Consider the following 10,350-nt stretch of genomic DNA (forward strand, 5'->3'; position numbering starts at 1 on the left):
ATGATCGGCGCATTAGTGAGTTTCTCTTTAAGAATATTAAAAGAATTGATACACTCATCTGAAAAGATGAATCGAGCATCCTTTTCTAGGAGTTTATTCATAGGAGTGGCAATTTTAGAAAAATCTTTTATGAAACGTCGGTAAAAACCGGCATGCCCTAGAAAACTCCTAACTCCTCTAACATTTGTGGGATGTGGAAGTTTAGCAATTACATCTACTTTAGCTCTATCCACTTCAATTCCTTCTTTTGAAATTTTATGTCCAAGAACGATGCCTTCTTTAACCATGAAATGGCATTTCTCCCAATTAAGTACTAGATTTGATTTTTCGCATCTAATTAGCATTCGTTCCAGATTAACTAGACATGATTTAAATGTATCACCGAAGACTGAAAAGTCATCCATGAATACTTCCATGCATTCTTCTATCATGTCATGAAAAATCGCCATCATACACCTTTGAAAGGTTGCAGGGGCGTTGCAAAGTCCAAATGGCATTCTTTTGTAAGCAAAAGTACCATAAGGGCACGTGAATGTGGTTTTCTCTTGGTCCTCGGGTGCTATTGGAATTTGAAAATATCCGGAAAATCCATCTAGAAAACAATAGTAACTATTTCCGGCTAATCTTTCCAACATTTGATCTATGAAAGGTAAGGGAAAGTGATCTTTTCTGGTGGCGTCATTTAATTTTCTATAATCAATACATACACGCCATCCTGTTACAGTCCTAGTAGGAATAAGCTCATTTTTCTCATTTGTAATGACAGTCATGCCACCCTTCTTAGGTACGCATTGAACTGGGCTTACCCATGGACTATCAGAAATTGGATATATCAAACCTGCATCTAGCAGTTTAATAATCTCTTTCTTAACTACATCTTGCATATTAGGATTTAGTCTTCGTTGGCGTTGCACATACGTTTTATGACCTTCTTCCATAAGGATTTTATGTGTGCAATACGAAGGACTTATTCCTTTAATATCATGAATCTTCCATGCAATGGCTGGTTTATGAGCTTTCAACACAGAAATGAGTTGTGATTTCTCATTTTCAGTAAGAGAAGATGATATTATTACAGGTAATTCAGATTCACCATGTAAATAAGCGTATTCCAAATGGTTTGGAAGTGGCTTTAACTCTAATTTCGGAGGTTCTTCTATCGATGATTTATATCGATATCTGTCTTCTTCTTTTAGCATTTGAATTTCTTCTGTTGTTGGTTCATATCCATTAGCTATAAGTGTAGCTAACATTTCAGCTTCATCAATTAGTTCATTACCTTCTCCTAAAGAACATTCTCCTGTTCCTTGTAATTCTGGAAATTCTTCTAATAATTCTGCATATGCATCTATAGTTTGAATATAATAACATGTATCATCTGCAGATTGTGGTTGTTGCATTGCTCTATCAACTGAAAAGGTAACACTCTCATCCTCTATACTTAGGGTCAGTTTCTTACCGAACACGTCTATCATTGCTTTAGCCGTGTTTAAGAATGGTCTTCCTAATATGAGAGGAACTTGAGAATCTTCTTCCATGTCCAAAACAACAAAATCTACTGGGAATACTAAAGTACCAACTTTAACTAGCATGTTCTCCATTATCCCTCTAGGATATTTTATTGATCTATCGGCTAGTTGTATGCTTATTCTGGTTGGTTTCAATTCTCCAAGGTCTAGTTTAGCGTATAGTGAATACGGCATTAGATTTATACTAGCACCTAAGTCTGCCAATGCTTCTATTGAACTAAGACTACCCAGAAAACATGGAATTGTGAAACTTCCTGGATCAGATAGTTTTTCTGGTATCTTATTCAACAGCACTGCTGAACAATTAGCATTCATAGTAACAGCCGAGAGTTCTTCCATTTTCTTTCTATTTGAGATTAGATCTTTCAAGAATTTAGCATATCTTGGCATTCCTGAAATCACATCAATGAAAGGAAGATTTACATTTATCTGTTTAAACATATCCAAAAATTTGGATTGCTCGGCTTCAAGTTTTTCTTTCTTCATTTTACTCGGGTAAGGAAGTGGTGGTTGGTATGGTTTAACATAAGGTTTATCCTTAACTGTGTTATCTTCATTAACCTTTTCAACTACCGGTTCTTTTTCCTTATCTTGATCAGGTTGTGGTTCTTGTGGAGTAGGAATAGTTTCATCAGAAGTTACAGGTATTTCAGGTGGTTTAAGTGTTGTACCACTTCTTGTGGTAATGGCTTTAGCTGTTTCATTCCGGGGGTTAGCATTTGTATCGCTAGGTAGACTTCCCGGTTTTCTTTCACCTATTAACCTTGCTAGGTTACTTACTTCTTGTTCCAGATTTTGAATAGAAGCTTGTTGATTTCTAAATGCTTGAGCATTTTGTTCATTGGTTTGTTTCTGAGATGTGAAAAGCTGCGTTTGAGTTTCAACTAGCTTCGTCATCATATCTTCTAAATTCGGTTTTTTATCATCGGTTTGTTGTGGTGGTTTGTTTTGAAAATTTGGTCTTTGCTGGTTGTAAGTATTATTGGATACTTGTTGATTGCTAGGACCTTGTTGGTTGTTGTATGGAATATTTCGGTTATAATTTTGGTTTTGATTGTAAATCGGTCTTGGCGGTTGATAATTATTCTGATAATTATTTCCAGGCCTTTGGTTTATGTATGAAATATTCTCTCTTTGTTCCATTGTTAATTCAATACTGAGACAATCTTTTGTCAAATGTGGTCCTCCACACTGCTCACAACTAATTCGTATTGAGTGAATATCCTTAGTCATCTTTTCCATTCGTCTCTCCACAGCATCTATCTTTGCGGAAATGGAATCTAAGTCATGGATAGAATCGGCTCTAGCTGCTTTAGATGATCTAGTGATATCTTTTCCTTGGTGCCACTCATGTGAGTGGGAAGCAGTGTTATCAATAATTTTGTAAGCATCAGTTTCGGTTTTCTTCATAATAGAACCACCAGCTGCTATATCTATATCTTTTCTTGTAGTGATGTCGCATCCTTGGTAGAATATTTGTACTATTTGACAGGTGTCTAAACCATGTTGCGGACATCCTCTTAACAACTTTCCATATCTTGTCCACGCCTCATATAGAGTTTCATTTGGCTTTTGTGTGAACGTAACAATTTCTGCTTGAAGTCTTACGGCTTTAGATGCAGGAAAGAATTGTTTAAGAAATTTGTCAACTAAAACATCCCATGTATCAATCGCCCCTTCAGGTAACGATTCCAACCAATCTTTGGCTTCTCCCTTTAAAGTCCAGGGAAATAACATGAGATATATCTGTTCATCCTCCACTTCTCGGATTTTAAATAGTGTGCAGATCCTATTAAAGGTACGTAGATGTTCATTTGGATCTTCCTTCGGCGCACCACTAAATTGGCATTGATTAGTCACCATGTGTAGAATTTGTCCTTTGATTTCATAATCTGGCGCATTAATGTCTGGATGAGTAATTGCGTGACCTTGGCCAGTGCGTTTAGCTCTCATTCGGTCTTCCATACTTAAAGGTTCCAGATTCTCCATAATTGAATTTGTTGAATCGGTATCACTAGATGATTCTGATTTAATGGTTCGTTCCTCAACAATCTCTGTTTGAATGATTGGTGGTTCCGGAGGAAAGTTTAATGGTTCAGGATCTACGAACCGTTCCTGAATATTTTCTGGATTCTCAATTGTGAAGTTGGGTTCAAAAAATGGATTATCGGAAATTTGAACTGAAGTACTTGGTCGACTGGATGACGATTCTAAAGAAAAATCAACGGCGGTTATATTTGCTAAATGTCTTGATCTAGTTACAGGTGGTGAACGTACAAAAGGTGGTGAACGTCTTGCTCGGTGCATTCACTGAATATCCTATTAGTTTTTTTTAAAAAGGAAAGAAAAATTATAATAAGTTATCCAATCAATAGACTTTTCTGATTTTGCCCACGTTTCGAATAGCCAAAAGATGCAGCAGAGGGGCAGGATTCGTTTGGTCTCAATATAATTGAGGACTGTTTGGCTCCAATAACCCGGTCCACGTACAAATCCAACTATTACTACGAACCAGAAAATTTTGATGTCTATTAATTTAACCACTTAAAATAAATTTTAGTAATTTTAAGAAATTTAGATAAGAAGTAGAAAAAATTCTAAGTCCTAAAAACTAGAATGGCGAGAAATAAGAGAGAAAAAGAGTTCGTCGCAAAAGGTCGAAAAAGAAAAATGGTTGAAAAATAAAAGGTGACGGAAAAATAAAAGAAACTTATAAAAACTTAAAAATACTTAACTAATTTAACCTTATTACTACAACTAACTTAAAATTATAATCGCAAATTGATATTACTAATTGGAATGATAATTGGTACATAGTAAAAGGTCTAAAAATATTAAAGCTTACAAGGAAAAACTAAATCCCAAATAGAAATAACTTAAAAAGAAACTAAAACTTAAAAAGGCGTCGTAAAATTATAAAGCACCTAATACTTAATTTAAGGAATAAGCACTTAAGGAATTCTACGGCAAAGCCTAAAAATCTAGGAGTAAAAATAACTATAGCAAAAACTAAGTTTAAAATTAAATATGAGCTAAAAAATACAAATATTACGCTACAACGATTAAAAAGGGACAAAATATAAAAATATACAAAAAGTTGTAAAAAGTACAATTTTTATAAAAATATTATTTTTATATTATTTATTTAATAAAACTACTAATTTTACAATTTAATTAAAACTAATTTAACTAAAAAATATATAAATAAAAAGTAAAAGTAAAAATAAAACTAATAATAATAATAATAATAATAATTAGGTTTAAATATTAATAATAATAATTAATAACCCGTAATTAATGCAGGATTAGGGTTCTTTGTCGCCTGTCAGAAAGACTCCGCGAGTCGCGGCATTTATTGAAGAAAACCCCGCGAGTCGCGGGGTTCAGAATTTCAGCTGACAGGTTTGAGTTTTTACGCGTTTTTATTTATTATTTTTTTATTTTTTTATTTTCTGTTTTCTGTTTTTTTAATTAAATAAAAGATATTTAATAAAACTTATATTTTTATAAACTAAAATAAAAATAAAGAAACTTATAAAACTTAAATATTTAACAAAATCTTAAAAATACTTATATTTTTGTTTTTCTTTTTATATTTTCGAATTTTTAAAACGTATTTTTACAAAAACGAATTTTAATAAAAGTAACTAAAAATCTTTTTTTTTTTTTTTTTTTTTTTATATTAGCGTTGCGCTTCCGGCTTTTAAGATAGTTCCCCGGCAGCGGCGCCAAAAATACTTGATGTGCAGCGGGGTAGTATATAAAATAGTTTATATTTTACTAGGAAAATACTATTAAATACGATACAATTTTACACAAGATATTTATTTATTTATAGAATGGATATACTTAAACCTTGCTACAACACTTATAGGCAGTGTACCTAATCGTACAGTAGTGTAGTTTTTAGTAAGTCCGGTTCGTTCCACAGGGAAATCTTTAAACAAAGCTCAACGCTATATTAGTTTACTTTATTAAAAATACAAATATATATATAAGTAATATTATTATTATAAAGGGGGGTTTTTACCGTTTAATGACCGGTTTGTCGATTTTAAGATTTTAGTTGCAGTTAAAACCTAATGTAAAATATAAATTAAATACAAGACTTAAATTAAAGCGTAAAGTAAATAACGATAATGAAATTGCGAATAATAAAAATGCGATAAAATAAAATTTACGATAATTAAAAAGTACGATAATTAAAAGTGCGATTAAATAACAATAAATAAAAGTGCGATAATTAGAAGTGCAATTAAATATAAAATAAAGGAAATTAAATATGAAATAAAAGAATTATGCTTATTTAAACTTCCATAATCATGATGTTTGACGTGTTGATTTTAGTTTTATGCCCATGGGTTAATTGTCCTTTGTCCTGGATTATTTAATATGTCCGTCTGGTTTTTGTCCATAACAGTCCATCAGTCATAAATATAAATTGCAAGTGTCCTTGTCAAATTATTATTATACCCGAAGTTAAATATTCCAATTAATTGGGGATTCGAATTGTAACAAGGTTTTAATACTTTGTTTAATGAATACACCAGGTTATCGACTGCGTGTAAACCAAGGTTTTACTACTTTGTTAACAATTACACCAATTACCCTTGAATGTAATTTCACCCCTGTTTTAATTATTCTAGTGGCTATTAATCCATTCCCGTGTCCGGTTAAATGAACGATTATTCGTACATATAAATACCCCGCCCATCGTGTCCGATCGAGTGTATATGGTAATTTATAGGGACGCCCAATTGTAAATCTTTATATTAACATTAACAAACTTTCATTTAGTTAAACAAATATAAAGCCCATTAATAGCCCATAGTCTAATTTCCACAAGTGTCGTTCTTTTGTCCAAACCCCAATTATGGTACAAAGCCCAATTACCCAATTTTAGTAATTAGCCCAACATCATGATTACTTCGTTTTAAATAAGCATAATAATAACTTAGCTACGAGACATTAATGTAAAAAGGTTGAACATAACTTACAATGATTAAAAATAGCGTAGCGTTACACGGACAGAATTTCGACTTACACCCTTACAACATTCGCTAACATACCCTTATTATTAGAATTATAATTAAAATTAAAATTAAAATATAAATTATATATATATATATATATCGTATATATTGAGAGATGAGAGAAAATAGAATATGAAATTTGATCAGAATTCGGTTTGCTTTATAGCCAGAGTTGAATTTTGGGGCTCCGCGACTCGCGGCAAAAACCCCTTCAAACTCCGCGAGTCGCGGAGGATGTATTTACAGCTCACACCCTTGGAGTTTCTCTGCCGACGGTTTTATATATATAAATATAATATATATATAATTAATATAATTAATTATATATTATATTATATTTATATACATAGTTAACTTGTAATTTTTAGTCCGTTGCGTCGAGCGTTAAGAGTTGACTCTGGTCCCGGTTCCGGATTTTCGAACGTCCTTGCGTACAATTTTATATTTTGTGCTTTGCGTTTTGAATCTTGTACTCTTGTAATTTCGAGACGTTTCTTATCAATAATTGGAACCTTTTTGATTGTCTTTTGTACTTTTGAGCTTTTTGGTCGTTTGCATCTTCAATTCGTCGAATCTGTCTTTTGTCTTCACCTTTTATTATTTAAACGAATATCACTTGTAAATAGAACAATTGCAACTAAAAGCTTGTCTTTCTTGAGGAATAATGCTATGAAATATATGTTCGTTTTTAGCATTATCAATATATATATATATATATATATATATATATATATATATATATATATATATATATATATATATATATATATACATAACTTGAAAACGTTAACAATGTATTAAATGTATAATATTTTACATTAAACGTATTTGTCTCAATATATGCTTAATATATTCATCTATGGAATTAGAAGATTATACCAATGATTGGATTAGTAGATATTTCAACATTTATAAATCCCGTAAGTATTGTGATATTATTATTATAAGTCCTTGTTGATTTAAGAAATCTTCCTCTTTTGCCTGTATTTGAATTAAATATATAAATAACTTGCAACGTATATAAACAAATGTTTATATATATTGTATATATATTAGGGTTCGAAATTATTTATGTAAACAATTGTAACACCCATTTGTTGTTCCATTTGATAATTAAATATTTATAAGATGCACAAATTTATATTTTTCTAAACGAAAATATATATATTTTACAATGTGATAATGTATAGAATTAAAATAGATATAACCGTTTCGATATTATTAAATATATTTTAATAAACAACGAGAAGTTGATTTATAAAAGCAAATGACCAAAATACTCAAATGTATAAGTTATACTTCGAGTAATATAATTTATCGATGATTAAGTCTAATTTTTGATAAAGGTACACATCACGAAATGTAAAGTGCTAGTTTTCTAAGCGTATGAAACTTCGTTCGAAAAACCAGAACCGGGACATAAATCGAGTGACAACTTACGAGTCATCGGAACAAAAATTACAAATCAACTATGCACGAAAAGATAATATAATATATAATTAATTAATATAAATTATATATATTATATATAATCATAAAATTATGTAGACAAACTAAATAACAAAACAAGTGTTAGCTGGAGGCTAGTGTGCCGCGATCGCGGCCCAGATACTCACAAACACTCATCGATCGCGGAGCTTGGGATTCCAGACCTGGCCTATAAAGCTCAACTTTTTCGGTCTACGAATTCATCCATTTTTCTCTCGAGTTCTCAATATATATATATATATATATATATATATATATATATATATATATATATATATATATATATATATATATATTATTAAAGATTATTATTATTATTAATCTTATTATTATTATTATTATTATTATTATTATTATTATTATTATTATTATTATTATTATTATTATTATTATTAGTATTATACATAAAATATTACGACGAGGTCATAAGTGGGTATTGTTCGCAAGTCAAACCTAGTGTTTATCATCTGCGTTGCGTCTACGTACTTTTCTGCAATATTGAATCACAATATTGATACGTGAGCATTCATATCTTATCTTTTATATATTAATAATGTATCCATGTCTAGTGCTCGAGTTAATATGTTTATGCATGCTGGTATGCTAAATTTCGTCGTTAGATAGTTTTATGATGAATCACGAATTTAATACATATATTACTGATATAAGGTATATGATATGCATGTTATTGGAAAGCTGGCGAAAAATTTATAACTTTTCATTTAGAAATCGCGTGATTTCGATGAACGGATTAAAAGTTATGGTCAACTGAATTATGATTAATACCAATTGAAATTGTTTTTGAATCTGCAATTGATATTTAAAAAACTTGTTTATGAGATTGATAAATTGGATTTTCAAATATTATTAGTCGAGTAAATGAATTCTTATATAAGGCACGTCTCGTTGAACAATTGTCAAAGTTGACTGTTTTATCATATCCTTTTAAAAACTATAGTCTGATTTTACAAGTATTGGAAACTATATGAAACGTTAAAATATATTCAATTGCCATGATCATTGAAATAAAATATAACTCCTAAAATAAATAATGTTTTGAGTTTGATAAACTATAAATTCGTTCAAGATTGATACTATGTTAATATAATAAACATGTATAGATTTAAAGATTATATTGGGTCAGGTTGACTTTAGAGATGACTTTTGTTAACTTTTGCATGTCGGTCTCGAGCATTAGGATTGTGATACACTATGACCTGACCTAGCTTGTTAGACATGTATTGACCAACATATGTTCTCTAGGTTGAGATCTACGGTTATTTTGCATTCCGAGTTTCGGTCACATTTCGGTGAATGACCTTATGTACTGCTAAGGTGAGTTTCATTTGCTCCATTTTTAATTTCTTTTGCAATCTATATTTTTGGGCTGAGAATACATGCATTTTATTTTAAACACAATGGACACAAGTACATACTAAATTCTATACTGAGTTTGAACTGAAAATCCATTGGCTTTGGTAACTAGTAACTGCCGGTTATAAGAACTGGTGTGCGCGAGTAGTTACATATGGATCCATAGGGCTTGACATCCCCGTCTGTCCCAGGTATAAAAACCCTAGCCTGAACTGTAAAACAGACGTATGTTATTTGTGTTTAGTACACGTTGGTTTGCGTGTATTGTACATGTTGGTTGCATGTATATTAAAACAGGGGTACTTATTATATATACGTTAAAGTTTAGTTACTAGGGTGCTCAATCTTGTAGAATATTTTGATAAACGTTTCTGGATGAAACAACTAAAATCTTGTGATCCACCTTTATATACTGATTATCCGCAACATTAAAACTATGAACTTACCAACCTTTGTGTTGACACTTTTAAGCATGTTTATTCTCATGTTCCTAGAAGTCTTCCGCTGTTTGCTTATATGTGATACAAGCTATGTGCATGGAGTCATACATGCTTTATTCGAAAAAATGTTGCATTCACAAAATCATCACCATGTATCTTATTTTGACTGCATTATCAACGGATGTAGTATTGTAAACTATTAATTACGGTGATTGTCTATTTGTAGAAATCATCAAACGTCAAAAACCTTGAAATTTGATATTCAATTATGGTGTGCCTTTTCAAAAGAATGCAATGATTACAAAGCATATCATGTAGAGGTCAGTACCTCACTGTGAAATCGATGAATGATGTATTCGTCCAAATGGATTTGGACGGGTCATCACAACAACCGTTAGCTCCCAAGACGGCTATGGTATGCTAACCCCCGAGGTGTTCCAAAACGGCTATGGCATCACCCCCAAGTGTTCCAAAAAGGCTATGGCA

This window comes from Rutidosis leptorrhynchoides, chromosome 3 (genome assembly GCF_046630445.1).
Source record: "Rutidosis leptorrhynchoides isolate AG116_Rl617_1_P2 chromosome 3, CSIRO_AGI_Rlap_v1, whole genome shotgun sequence".
NCBI classification, from domain to species: domain Eukaryota; kingdom Viridiplantae; phylum Streptophyta; class Magnoliopsida; order Asterales; family Asteraceae; genus Rutidosis; species Rutidosis leptorrhynchoides.